The sequence below is a fragment of the Sander lucioperca genome, chromosome 8 (genome assembly GCF_008315115.2).
Source record: "Sander lucioperca isolate FBNREF2018 chromosome 8, SLUC_FBN_1.2, whole genome shotgun sequence".
Taxonomy (NCBI): Eukaryota; Metazoa; Chordata; class Actinopteri; order Perciformes; family Percidae; genus Sander; species Sander lucioperca.
The window spans coordinates 14,386,787-14,401,926 of NC_050180.1; the positions used below are offsets into that span (position 1 = coordinate 14,386,787).

Below are 15,140 nucleotides of genomic sequence, written 5' to 3' on the forward strand. Positions count from 1 at the left end.
GTAAAAAAATCTAAGAAATTCTACAAAGGGAGGGAAAAAGATCGATAAAGAATTCTCAAAGAAGGCTGGCTTGCCCAGGTCCAGGCCAGGTCCAGGCCAGCTCAGCGGCGTCTTTCTCCCGTCGTGTCCCGCTGTCTCTCCTACCTACACCGGCCCCCGCACACCCTGTCCCCCCCTCCCCTTCTACCTGGCTGCGCACTGTGCGCAGTGCTGCTGCACATGAGGAGAGAGGGGAGAGGCTGCTCCGCTGCTCCTCAGTCACAGAACAGAAGACTGTTTTGGCGGCTAGAGGAGAGAAATACCTCGCGTTCTCGCTGGACAATACTGGTGACTTTTCTACAGAAAGTCGCCAGATTTGTCGCTAGTCGCTTTTTTGAAAAAAAGTCGCTAAGGTGGTCTGAAAAGTCGCTAAATCCAGCGACAAAGTCGCTAAGTTGGCAACACTGCTGGCCAGACACATCCACTTCATCTTAATATTAGTTTTTTAAATCTGAATGACAGGGCGCCTGGGTAGCTTACCTGGTAGAGCGGGCGCCCATATGCAGAGGATAAAGTTGTATCGTATCGTAGGCTCAGTCCTCAACGCAGCGGCTCAGGGTTCGAGTCCGACCTGCGGCCATTTGCTGCATGTCTTCCCCCTCTCTCTCCCCCCTTTCCTGTCTACAGCGGTCCTGTCTATTAAAGGCTAAAATGCCCAAAAAAGTATCTTAAAAAAATAAAAATAAAAGCTATAGTGCGTAGTTTCTGTTGCCCCCATGAGGAATTCTAAGTAATGACAACAACACTACACAGTATATTCGCTACAGTAAACTAGACTACACCACTGCCTCTGTCTCACGCTCCGCTTTCACAAACAAGCGGCGCAAAACACAAATCCCCCCCCTTCGGCAGCCTCCCCAGTTGCTAGTTTAATGGTTTTTATGTGATATCCCCACCCATCTCGAATGCATTCCTTCCTTTTACTGTATATGTTTTTTTATTGCCTTTTCCGTCTCATAACACATAGTCATATTATATGTCCACAGTCGGCTCCCAGCTTGTGGGTTACTATCTCTGTCCTGAGCTTTGAGCTCAGGTATTAGTCATCGTCGTCCACATACACCTCTCTGTCTTCACTCGGCTGCTCTCACACACTGGATCCCTGCTGAGTCACTGGCTCAGGGGTGAAACAGCCTGTTTACAGTTACAGTGTGTGTCAGTGTTTTTTAGAGTGATATCTCTTTTGTTGTAGCTCTGGACAGCTTCTTTTTCCTCCCATTTCCACCACTTCAAATTTGACACAAAGATCCCCTTGGACTCCAGCATGAAGTGATGAGATCTCGGTGGTCAAAGTTCCTCACATAACACATTTTTGGCACACTATTCACACTGTAACTACATTTACATCGCTACGTTTTGGTTTTTAAGAAGAGTTTTGAGCCAAAACCGATCTCCATGAACACAAGTGTTTTCATCTCCAGTAGAAGAACTAATCTCTGTTTAAACTAACACGCCTAAACCAAAATATCTCACCAACATTCTCTTATACTAGACATGCACATGCCGGGGTAAACAGGAGGCAGCGTGTGACTCCGCCCGTTGCGGGTAGTTGCCGGTGTAACATTAGTTGCTTAGTCTCAGAAACCTAGACGTCATGAGTGATAAGACCCAATCAGGAGGAGAAACGTTGGCGTCAGTGACGGCGTTGCCAAAGGTCTCCGTTTGCGGCCGCTGAGACGGCAAGACAACCCCGCAGATTCCAAACCAAAACGGGTCAGAAGTGTTTCCAAATGTCTCCGGTTTAGGGGCTCAGAAACGCCAGAGCAGGGGGAATGAGAGGGGGAAATGCCAGAGAAGGGGGAATGAGAGGGGGAAACACCAGAGCAGGGGGGAACGAGAGGGGGAAACACCAGAGCAGGAGGAATGAGAGGGGGAATGAGAGGGGGAAACACCAGAGCAGGGGGAATGAGAGGGGGAATGAGAGGGGGGAACGCCAGAGCAGGGGGAATGAGAGGGGGAATGAGAGGGGGAAACACCAGAGCAGGGAGAATGAGAGGGGGAAACGCCAGAGCAGGGGGAATGAGAGGGGGAAACGCCAGAGCAGGGGGAATGAGAGGGGGGAACGCCAGAGCAGGGGGAATGAGAGGGGGAAACGTAGCAGAAGATATTCATATTTAAACCAAACCATAGCAATGTTAATGTAGCCTAAATTTCACATAAATGTCTAAAAGAGCTCAACAGTGTGGTTCCGGAAGTAAAACATTGCATTTATTTTCTCCATAAGGATTTAGATTATCAATTCAATTTTATTTATAGTATCAAATCATAACAAGAGTTATGTCAAGACACTTTACAGATAGAGTAGGTCTAGACCACACTATGAGTTACAAAGACCCAACAATTCCAGTAATTCCCCCTAGAGCAAGCATTTAGTACGACAGTGGCGAGGAAAAACTCCCTTTTAGGGAGAAACCTGGGACAGACCCAGGCTCTTGGTAGGCGGTGTCTGACGGTGCCGGTTGGGTGTGTGATGAACAGTGGCAATAATAGTCACAATAAAGATACTGGAACTATGACTAGAAATAGTAGTTGTAGTAGTTCATGGCGTAGCAGGACGTAGCAGGACATAGCAGGACGTAGCAGGGCACTGCAGGGCATTATAGGGTGTAGCAGGACATAGCAGGATGTAGCAGGGCGTAGCTGGACGTAGCAGGGTGTAGCAGGGCACTGTAGAGAGTAGCAGGGCACTGTAGAGAGTAGCAGGGCACTGTAGAGAGTAGCAGGGCACTGTAGAGAGTAGCAGGGCACTGTAGAGAGTAGCAGGGCACTGTAGAGAGTAGCAGGGCACTGTAGAGAGTAGCAGGGCACTGTAGAGCGTAGCAGGGCACTGTAGAGCGTAGCAGGGTGTAGCATGGCGCGGACCAGGGCCACGGCAACAGCTGCAACCATGATTTAGGTGCCACCCTAATCCAAGGAAAAAAAAAACATAGGGACTTCGGGGAATAAGCTCCCCAGAGCTAGATTAGTAACGAGCATTTCTGGGACATGGATGCATACAGATGGAAAGAGAGAGGAGAGAGGAGCTCAGTGTGTCAGAGGAAGGAAGTCCCCCGGCAGTCTAACACTATAACAGCATAATTAAGAGCTGGTGCAAGGCAAACCTGAGCCAGTTCTATAAGGGTTGGTGGGTGAATCTGACCACTATGAAGAGAAGCAGGTGGGCCGGGCTAGGCGGACGCTGCAACTCCTCACTCCCTAACTATAAGCTTTATCAAAGAGGAGAGTTTTAAGTTTTAAGTTGACGCATGATGTCTAAACCATCCGTGGTAGACTGACCACGAGCTACCAGGTTGTGAAACGAAAGTTTCTGCTCCTGGAGAAGCTAGAAGTCCGTATGAAATTAACCATGTTTTAAGAAAAACATGTTTTATTCGCAATGTCATGGAGAAGTACTACACTACCCACAATCCTAAGCGTAACAGCAACTTCTCTGATCGGTGGAGCTTGCTGTTACCATGGAAATGTTTATATAAAAATTGTCACCCTCTAGTGTGTGTGTGTGTGTGTGGTGTGTATGTGGTGTCTGTGTGTCTGTGTATGTGTGGTTTTGTGTGTGTGTGTGTGTGTGTGTGTGTGTATGTGTGGTTTTGTGTGTGTGTGTGTGTGTGTGTGTGTGTGTGTGTGTGTGTCTGTGTATGTGTGGTTGTGTGTGTGTGTGTGTGTGTGTGTGTGTGTGTGTGTGTGTGTGTGTGTGTCATACTGTGGCCCACAGAGAACTCCTTTTCACACAGGACACTGACTCAAAATGGAAAAACACATTTCCTACTGGTACATCTCCTTCCTTGTCCTCCTCCCAGAGGTGTGTGTGTGTGTGTGTGTGTGTGTGTGTGTGTGTGTGTGTGTGTCTCTCTCTCTCACGTCTCAGCAAGAATGATAACACTTGGAACTGAGAGTGAAGTAGTAAAACCATCTCTTCCAGTAAGTTTCAGGTGCCGTACCTGCCAGGAGACGCATTGTATATATAAAAGTACATCATCGGTCAATTGATTGGTCAGGATGACATAAAAATAATCAGCAGCTGCTTTGATTGTTAATCACTTTAGTCATTTCTTTCTATACTATAATTTTTTTTTACTTTTTATTGATCCCCAGTGGGGGAAATTACAATTTGTTTGTTACAAATTACTACACACAGGCCTGAAATACACACACACACACACACACACACACACACACACACACACACACACGGACACACAGACACACACACACATGCTCAGGACCTGTTCCTGCACAAATGAGAGAGATGTCAGAGTGAGTGGGCTGCGAGTGCTGGACCAGCGCCCTGAGCGGTTGGGGCGGGAGAGGGGGTACGATGCTTTGCTCAAGAGCACCTTGTCAGTGCCCAGGAGGTGAACTGGCATCTCTCCATCTACCAGTCCACTCCATCCTTTGGTCCGTACGGGGACTTGAACCAGCGACCCTCTGGGGTTCCCAACCCAACTCCCTACTGACTGAGTTGCTGCCACCCCCTTTAAGAGTTTTAGTTTAATTTCCTGACATTTTCTAAACCAACTTGATTACAGATTTGCAGATACATTGAGAATGAAGAAAGTAGTTGTTCGCCGGTACAAGTCCGCAGCTGTCCACGGGAAGCGAGTCTCCTGGACGGGTGGACTGGGACTACGTTTACTTAGTAAATAGGCCTGCACGATTCGGGGAAAAATATGAATCAAGATATTTTAGCTTAGAATTGATATCACGATTCTCCGCCACGATTTTTTTTCTCACAAAGTGTAATGTTTATTGCACACATGAACCATAAAACAAAACAAAATGGCGGTACCAAACAGATTTATTTTGGCACCTATAGCACACTGCGCATCACCACGAGCCTGTAAACACAGAGGCTTCAATGAAGAGCAGGGAGAGCATTGCAGCGCGTGGGAGCGCTTTAAAACCTATTTTATACAGTCTACGTTTAAAACTCACAGAAGAAAGTAGTAGCATTTGTGATGCAGTCGGCTCATAAAATTAAATAAGAATCAAAGTCATTTTTTTTTTTTTTTTTTTAATAAAAAAAAAATATATATATATATATATATCAAAGTTATTTCAAAATTAAATCGTGAACAGGGTGAATCGAGATCGTGATTTTATAACGATTAATCGTGCAGGCCTATTAGTAAAGTATCTTTTAGAAGATACTTCAAATTTGTTGATTAGGATAAACGCCCTTAAGATGTATCATCTCGTTTTCGAGGGGGTCCCAACAGATATCACAATCATTACACAACAACAGAGTGACAGGCAAACAAATTAAAATAGAAATACTATTATCAATACGACAACGACGTACATACAGACAACACATGCATAAATTCATCAAAACATTACAAGATGCTTTTTCAAGAATACTTTAAAACTATTTTCTTGGGTAATCTGTCAAGGGAGGGGATTTGATACATGAATGTAAACTAGATTGAATTTGTTTTTTTGGGTTATTTACAGCAAACTGTAGAAATAGACATATATGATGAATGGAGCATGAATATTACAAATGTACAAATGCAGCGTTGACATTGTCCCAGGGTGGTTCACTTCTATTATCACCATTTAACAGTCTGTGTAAGCTCTCTGGTTTATCAGATGTCCCGAGATTTATGCCCTTTACAAGGGACACGGGGACACGGTACGCACGCACGCACGCACACAGACACACACAGACACACACACACACACACACACACACACACACACACACACACAGAGAGACACACACAGACACACACACACACACACACACACACACACACACACAGACACACAGATACACACACACACACACACACACACACACACACACACACACACACACACAGAGACACACACAGACACACACACACACACACACACACACACACACAGACACACACAGATACACACACACACACACACACACACACACACACGCACAGAGACACACACACACAAACACACACAGACACACAGGGGGACATGGTACGCACGCACGCACACAGACACACACACAGAGACACACACACACAAACACACACAGACACACACACACACACACACACACACACACACACACACACACACACACAGACACACACAGACACACACACACACACACACACACACACACACACACACACACACACACACACACACACAGACACACACAGACACACACAGAGGGACATGGTACACATGCACGCACGCACGCACACAGACAGACACACACAGACACACACACACAGACACACACACACACACACACACACACACACACACACACACACACACACACACACACACACACACACACACACACAGACACACACACACACACACACAAACACACACAGACACACACAGGGGGACATGGTACGCATGCACGCACGCACGCACACAGACACACACAAACAAACACATACACACACACACACACACACACACACGGGGACACACGCACACACACACACACACACACACACACACACGGGGGGGCACGGTACACACACACACACACACACACAGATGCAACACATCAACCACAAAGCTGTCCTTGTTGAATATGGATCAGCTCGAGTGTGCCACATCTCTCCATCCATGAAAGTCATTGAATTCATTTAAAATCCCAATGTTCATAAATCCCCGTGATGTCTCGGTCGTTATCTTCCTCCTCACTCCCCCCACAGACCTCCACCGTCGACGGCAGCACCGCTCTGTTTGCGTTGGCGCGTCTATTTCTGTGGATCTGTGCGTTTGGCCCTCTCATTGCTGCAGACGGTGTTCATGCAAATGCAGCCGCAAACTGATAGAAGTAGATTATCTGGCTCAGTCTTGAATGCTCAAGTTTGAGCGCTGAGAGCCAGTGAACTTTGTTTTCTCTTCTCACATCCAGTGTTTGTGCTATGTATGGTATGCTGTTCTGGCGTTAAAGTGATGCCGAATGTTTGATCTGCAAAGCACAGATCCTCCTTGGCATTGTGTTGAGAAATCCGAGGCGGAACTTTTGATGTAAACATAAATGCAGAGAGAGCCAGAGCCATACCTTACCATAGGAGTATTTCTTTTCTTCTCCAGGTATACTAAGGTGAAGGGATTTCCTGTCAGGAGAAACAGCGGGCTTTACCTCTGTGAACCGTAAAGATTTTGCTTCCTAGAATATGACACGGTCTCTCTGCAGGAAACACTGAAACTTGGCACAAACGTCAGCGTTCATGCCTTCTAGTGGCATTTCCGCTTGTCATGTTAAGAGATGACTTCTCTTCAGCCTGTGGTTAAAGTTGAGCATGTGACTATGAGTTGTTGCAATGTTCCAACTTACAGCACTGGTCTTACATCTGCCACAAAGATCAGGAAGTGCCATTCTTATTGCTCAACTTAGAGACATCAGTGCTAGGCAGTTGTCTTTGTAATAGTCTCTTCATGTTCAGGTTACTTTATTGGTACCAGTAGGTAAAGTAGGTTTACAGTCTAAGAGGCAGGAAATCCTTAAAACTTTGTAGACCACCACATAACATGCAACACACAAAACATTAAAACATAAAATAGACAGTAGAACATGGATTAAAAAAAAAAAAATAAAAACAGTACATGACCACGTTGACTTTTGCAGTGCAGTTATATGCAGAAATTCTCCAGCTAGTACATGACCAAGGTGCTTGTGCGTTGTGTGTGAGTAATTCTACAGTTTGTTTAACAGAGTGATTGAAAACTGTTTTTAAATCTTGTAGTTCTACAACCAGGGACCATTAGCCTCCGTCCAGAGGGGAGATACTGGAATTCCCTATTCAGAGGGTGTAGGCTATCTTCTAAGATGGCCGTAGCTATCCGCTGTAGTTGTTTAGCATACAGGGATGTGTGGGGGGGCAGCTGGGACTCACCAGTCAGCTTACTTGACCATCTTACAATTTGATTAAGGCAATTCTTGTGCTTAACTGAAACACCCAAACCATGACACTAAGGAGAAAGATATGATGTATTCGATAAAGGCATGAAAAAATAATGTCATCGTGGTCTTGTCTATATGAAAATGGTACAATTTTGCTGCTTCCCTTGGCTTATTGTGCATGTAGCTACAGAATGTGGTCATAGGGGGATAATTAAGAAATTACAGCTGTTTTCATAGACGTTAAACAGTCAAGGGACAGTTTGGATCTTTTAAAGTGTGGTTGGATGATGGTACTTATCCATAGTCAGTGTTAGGCCAGATCAGGAACAAGGCCACACAAGCAGTGAGGCAGGCCAAAGCTGGGCTACTTTAAAGAGCAGTTCACTCTTTGTGGTGTGAATCCTAAAGCATTTTGGAACATGGTAAAAAACAACTTGAAAACAAACCCGGTCCGTACCACTGTCTCTAAGAGTGGATGATATAGTTGTTAGAGATGCACCGATTACAACTTTCTAGGCCGATTCTGATTTCTGATTTTCTTTGAGTTAGGCCAGCCGATACCGATTTTAGCCGATTCCGATTTCCTTTTTTCTAACCACTTTACAGCACACACATATTTATTTTCTATCTTTTCTTTAATTGAACATTTTGCACAGAACATAGAATTTTTTTTAAACAGATATTGGATCACTATAAAAAAGAACTATATAAATTACTCCTGGTGTGGGAAATTCACACACATCTAAAGTGCAATGTTAGAACCATTTCCTTCTTTTCACATCCAATATCCAACTAAAGAAATGTGATTTAGGTTTTTGGTGTCGTCCCTCCACGCCCTACTTTCTCCTTGCAGGTGTTGCATATTGCAAACTTGTTATCTTCTGCACACACGCTGAAGAATTCCCAAACAGCTGACATGTTGCAGGTTAATTCACCAGGTTCCTACATGTGGGAGAATAGCGCCGACACGCCTTCACACCGCGAGCGGGTATGCGCCACACACGGCGGAAAAGTTGAGAGAAAGGAAAAAGAGACCGTGCTGTCACGTCCGTGTGTGTGTGCGTCCTTGAGAACTGTAACTGGTATAACTTATGTTGTCAGTTAGTTGTAGCGTTGACCGGCATGAAATCACCATATGTCAGACTGACCTGCCGGTCGCCGGTCATGGCCGAGCACGTGAAAACCGGCCAATTCCGGTCACCGGCCGGTCTATCGGTGCATCTCTAATAGTTGTTACTAATAAGAACTCTATGGCTGAAGCATTCAATCACCACTTCATAAATTCTTGCATCGTTGCAGCCCCGAGTACCTGCAGCCCTTCAACACCTCCTCACAGTTCTTCCATCTGGCCTGTTTTAGTGGGGGAGGTCCTGAAGGAATTGATGGCTCTGGACCAGCTGGGTCAGATGATCTTGGCGCTTTCTTCATTAAAATTGCGGCCCCTGTCATTGCGGCTCCCCTAACAGCCCTCATTATTCTCTCCCTCCATACAGCCGAAATTCCACCTGCATCGTTAATTGGTTTTAAAACCAATATAAATACGATTACAACCAGTTGAGATAAAAAAAGAAAGAAAAAGAATTGCGATGCAATTTGTAAGGGGGGGCGTAATCTACTTTAGATTTAAATAGTTTGACTTCAGACGTCACTACGTCTTCTTATGTTTATTTATTTAGTTATTTTGGTGAGGGATTTGTTTGAAGGAAAAAAAATCAAATTATTAATTTTTTTATTTAATTTTAGTTTTTTAAGATAACATGCCATTTCAGTGTCACGTTTTGATAAGAGGACACATCTGTTGTTTTGCACGGTTTATATAAATAAAGGAATATTTTTTCAGTCATTTGTCTGCAGCTCATTCTGTATTAGCAAATTGTATCGGCAACTTAAAACTCGTGAATCACATCGACTGTGTATCGCTACATCCAGAGTCAGCGTGTTAGCTACAGCAGATGGCGGTCGGCACACCCCCAGTTTGGAGAAGCAGGCAGGAGTACCGACACGGAAGATAAGCAACGTCCTGCATTTTAGACACCTGAACCCATCTATATCAGTTTAAATAGACGCTATATTTAGAATATTTCCAGCGCTTCACCTTGCTGCCAGACGGCCCTTTACGACGGGGAACTGAAGCCGTTATCTCTGCTCTCTTCAAAGCCACCAGACTCCTTTGACAAAATCAGACATTTTACCTCCCAGAACACGGGAGTTGCTGCTCTACCGCTGCCTCCATCGGTTAGTTAGTTTGTGTTATTGCGTGACTTTGGTGTTTTAAAGGGTTAGGAACTCACAAACCTCGCAGAACACGGGAGTTGCTGGTCTACAGGTGGTCAGTTTGAGCCACAGTTCTGGCAATGAATGAACTGAATACATGTCAGTCCCTCTGCACAGCAAATGCCACATTCTACATATGAATAGGTACCAGTGAGCTAGATGGAGAGAAGACGCCTTTCCCCGCTGAATACTTGAATGCCAGCCGTTTTTACAAGGTAAAATGACCTTCTAATCCACTCGGACCTCTTTGTGAAACACAAAGCTGCCTTGTTAGCGCTGTTTGTGTGACGATGTGTGACTGCATGGCAGAGCTGGTAGCTTCTATAAATGCATCCAAACGGGCCTTGAGGTGTCGACCATGAAATTCTGACATTGAGGTTTCACAGTCACACACACACACACACTCACAAATATCTGCATATATTTATAGACATACTGCCAGTTATGAATGTGTCTCAGCTGTCCAGGTTTGATGGCAAAATTACCCCTTTGTGCTCCACAGTGCTCGTCACATTCACCTTTTTGTTGTTGGTAATTGCCGTTGTTTTTTTTTTTTGCAGCGTTGTTGTCAAGCTATTCAATAGCTTGTCATCTCTTTTTTTTCTTCACATTATGCTTTTGTCCCGTTGCCAGATATTCCTTTGTTACATATGTATATGTGATGTCAGTCCTGTGTCATTAATAGTTACTAGTGCAGTGCCCGTTTGGAGCACGATTGCTTGGCTCCCAGTATTATTTCTTCACCACAACTTCAACTGACTATAAGCGCGGTTCAATCAGGCTCGGCTGCGGCTCATGTAGACATTCGGCGTGTCCCCCTTTTTTCCCCCGTCTAGCCGTCACACATCTAGGTAGCGCTGTGTCCCGGGCGGGGGAAGGAGGGGAGCCCATCTCAGCCTGCTGGAGAAGCCGCTACGGTGCGCAGAACGGCTGGAGAAATGTGCACGACCGCCCGCAACAGAACAACGTGCTGGAGAGCCCAAGAGCCTGGGCGTTCATCCAACATGTGTTTGTATACAATTAATTTAATCTAGGGCTGCAGCTGTCAATTATTTAAGTAACCAAGCATTCCATCGAGTATAAGTAATCGGATAAGAAATACTTTTGATTTATACAATTGTAATAGTAAATATACAAAAAAAAAGGTTTCATTTTCAGAAAAAGCAACAATTCTGTTGCTTAAATTGCATACAATAACAGGATTATACGCTAATATTTTTAAGCTCACTGACTGGCCGCATGGGCCACCCAGCCCCTAAATTAGGTGGTCAGAGTACATTTTTAGTGGCCCAAATGTAAATATTTTCTCCCCCTTTCCCCTTCAATCCTCTGGCTCTTTACACTGAATATACAAAAGAGCTGTTCAGTAAGCCCAGGTACATGTGACTGTACAAAGCTTACAGCAGGGCTATTCAACTACACTGTTCGGGGGGGGGGGGGGGCGGGACATTGTCAGAAAGCTAATACTGAGTGAGGAGAAAGAATGGAGAATGCAGACATCATCGGCATGGTCCGATGGCGTCATTCACGTGCATGTTAAGTAGCCATGTGCAGGAGGTTTGTCTCCGCCAGCAGCTAAGTTTACCGACAGCTTTCGTTTTATCTTGTTTTCTAAAATAAAATAAAATAATAAAAAGCATGCTGTAGTTGTGTAAAACGCTGGAAGAGAGACTGCATGCAGACGCTGTAGGAGCCACATATTGTATGTTGTTTATGGTCTCATTTATATTATTTATTGATTATTATATTGTGCACTTATATTGCAGGTGGTGGGCGTTTTCATCACTGTTTGAGCGGAAGTGATAACAGTGTATTTGTTTGCTCACCTGTTGGTTTTTTGGGGCTTTGACAGAGAGAGGGGTGAGCCTGGGAGAGAATATTTTCTGTTGACGGCCGCACTAACGCACTTATTTCGACTCACATAGTAACTTTATATTTAGGAACTGCAGTACTAGTTGTAGTTTACATATGGAGGAATAAGTCATTGTAATACAATCTCGAGCGCATCACAGTGTGTTTATGCATCTCTCAGAGTTTAGTCCCTCGCGGCAGCACTTTGTTGGACTGCCCACAGCCGCAACAGACGTTAATGTTACCTTGTGTAACTTGTCCGCTCTGTGACACACTGTCCAGAGTTTTCGTTTATTTGCAGCTTAAAATGATCCCAAACTTGTCGTTTTCTCCGCCTGGCTCTTCTGTTAGCCCCTCACTATTTTCGCTCTCTTCCTACTTCATTTTGTAATCTGCGCCGTCAGTCAAAATGAACATTGTGATTAATGGCGGATGGGTTGTTGGTGAAATAAGGTGTAATTAATGAGAAAATGATTACTGTGAACAGAGCAGAGAGCAGAACAGAGCTGCTGTCAGCTGCTGCTCCTGTGCACATTTCTGCGTTGCTATCATTAGATGTGTTGCATGTCTCACATGTCGGGTCAGAAGACTTTGGCCGTATCGCCCGGCCCGTAGGCTCACACAGTGGCCCGAAGCTCAGCACATCACTCATTATTATCCTCTCCTCGTTCTGCCATCTCCCCACCCAGGGCGATCTCCATCTCTCCTGGCTCCATTTCTCTGTGTCTGCTGGTTGTTTTTCTTCCTCTAGCCTGTGTGTGTGTGTGTGTGTGTGGTTACACTAGAGGGGTGTCTGATTCTCTCGGCTGTCTGCTTCAGTCTGAAACACCCAGGCCCCTTGGGAGGTGGGGGGGGGGGGGTGATACACATCTGCAGGGGCCACACTTCACAGAACATTGTCTTCCTGAAAACTCTCCCAATACAGTCTCGCACACCTTCTGCTCCAAACACAAGTGCACACTCTGTAATCCCTCTTCAATTATTTACACACAATTACTGAACAGGGTTTTTGACACATGGGTATCAAATATTTATTGCTCTGCTGTTGCACATGACGGGCGCTCTGCAAACATTTCCTTGTACACTTGAAAATGACACTGCTTTATTCCACATATAGATATACATGTTTTTTTGTTTTTGTGAAAGAGAGAGCGCCATGCGACAAAAGACCCTGGCTGGAATCCGACCGGGGACATTTCAATGTATGTATTTATTAGGGCTGTCAAAATGAACGCGTAAGTAATGCGTTAACGCAAATCCCTTTTAACGCCACTGATTTACTTTAACGCACGCACGTTCTGTGATTTTGCCCAGTGGTTTTGGGAAATCGGGAAGCTGCAGCAGTAACGTTGCAAGCTGCAGCGGAGACGAGGCTGCTGAACGGGGAGCGGGTCTTATAATACATCCATGAACAGGAGTGGATGGCTAGCATAAACCAAGCTCCTTGAGACGAAATGGATAAAGAAAAGGCTCTTTCGAATAGGGATCGACCGATATGGATGCCGATTTTTCAGCCTTAGCCTTAGCCGATGACCGATACGGGCTGCCGATTTTCTTGAGCCGATATTTGGAGCCGATGCTGCTTTTGCTCCATCAATTTACATCATAAAAATGTAAACCCTGCCACACTGGATTTGTTTTCGGAATCTGCTCTGCCATTTCTTTAAAAATAATAAACAAAAACACAGATCAGTGTCACTTTTGCAATCATCTTACATTCATATCACCCAAATTATGTGTGCAATGTGCATCATATGGATGGGTGCACTGCATATGGTTAACTGTGCAAGGGTGAAAGGCTTTCATCAACATCTACAACACAGCCTTGATGATGCACTGCTTGCTGACATATTATAACACAGATATAATCAGGTCATACTTAAAATGTCCTTTGTCAACACATTTAAATCATTTAAGAAAACAATAAACCTGAAAAGTAGCCATTGAAATAAAGTGCTTGATTTGTAATTTAAGACAGCCATGGTGCTGAAAGCCTGCCAGGCTTCCAGCACCACCACTCTGCTAGTGGTGGAGGGGCAGTGCATGGTCTGCACGTGAACTGCAGCGTCTCCAGCAATGCAGAGCTGCCTGTGGACGCCTGTCTGTAAATAATGACGGGAAAATACTATCGGCGAAGTCTATCACTACTTTCGTACTGCAAGTTGAGTTTCAAAGCCTTTCCAGTAGGGCTGGATCGGAATATTCAAATATTTGTTCGATAGGTAGGCATTCGATTTTCAATTTTGGGATTCGAATATTAAAAAACAATTATTATAAAAAACAAAACGTGCATGCAGGCTGAAATGCACTCTGGGATTTTGTCAGGATTAAGCTGCTTGCTAAATGTCTGCTACAAGCAAGTGGTCTGTTGTTTGTAGAGGTCTGTATGGTTATACTGTAGCAGCCTGGTGTCGTTTCAGGCGATTTAATAAAGGTAAAGATAGTAACGTTACGGCCGCGCATAATGCCAAGGCACCGGCTGGCTGCCTTGGCATTATGCACGGCCCTAACGTTACTATAGACAGTCCAGCAATAACACAGGTCTTTCCATTTGTTTTGAATTCCTGCAGCAAAAGGTTTCCTATTCAACTATTGGAGGAAAACATGTAACATTAACCCGCTATTAGACTTGTCGGTCATTATCGCAGCATGCGAGTCCCTTAACGTCACAGTAACAGAGAACATCTCTGCCGCTATCGTTGCTACAAAAAAGGGTTGCACTTTACTTGAAGGTATCTACATAAGAGTGACATGACACTGTCATGAACGTGTCATAAACATTATAAACAAGTCATAAACATTTATGACATAACGCTTCTTTTAGTAAGTGTTATTCGGTTTTTGTCATGACAAGTTAGGGTTAGAGTTAGGGTTAGGGTTCATGTGTTCATGACAGTGTCATGTGACACTTATGTAGATACCTTCAAGTGAAGTGTTACCCAAAAAAGTTTTAAATACCATAAAGGCAAAAAAAACAAACACAAGCACTGAACTACCGTCGAGTTTGTGTAACAACAGGTCTCTCGCTTCTTCTCTTTCCTTTCTGTTTTTTTTCTGTGAAATAAAGCTGCCTTCAGGTACGGTTGGAAATGTTGTTTTCCCCCTGCCGCTC

At 44.6% G+C, this 15,140-nt stretch overlaps 1 protein-coding gene across 19 annotated transcripts in view; it reads left to right on the plus strand.

Annotated features, from left to right (window-relative positions):
• Window positions 1-15,140, plus strand: part of caska (calcium/calmodulin-dependent serine protein kinase a) — a 214,666-nt gene that overhangs the window by 94,879 nt on the left and 104,647 nt on the right. The window lies entirely within an intron of this gene.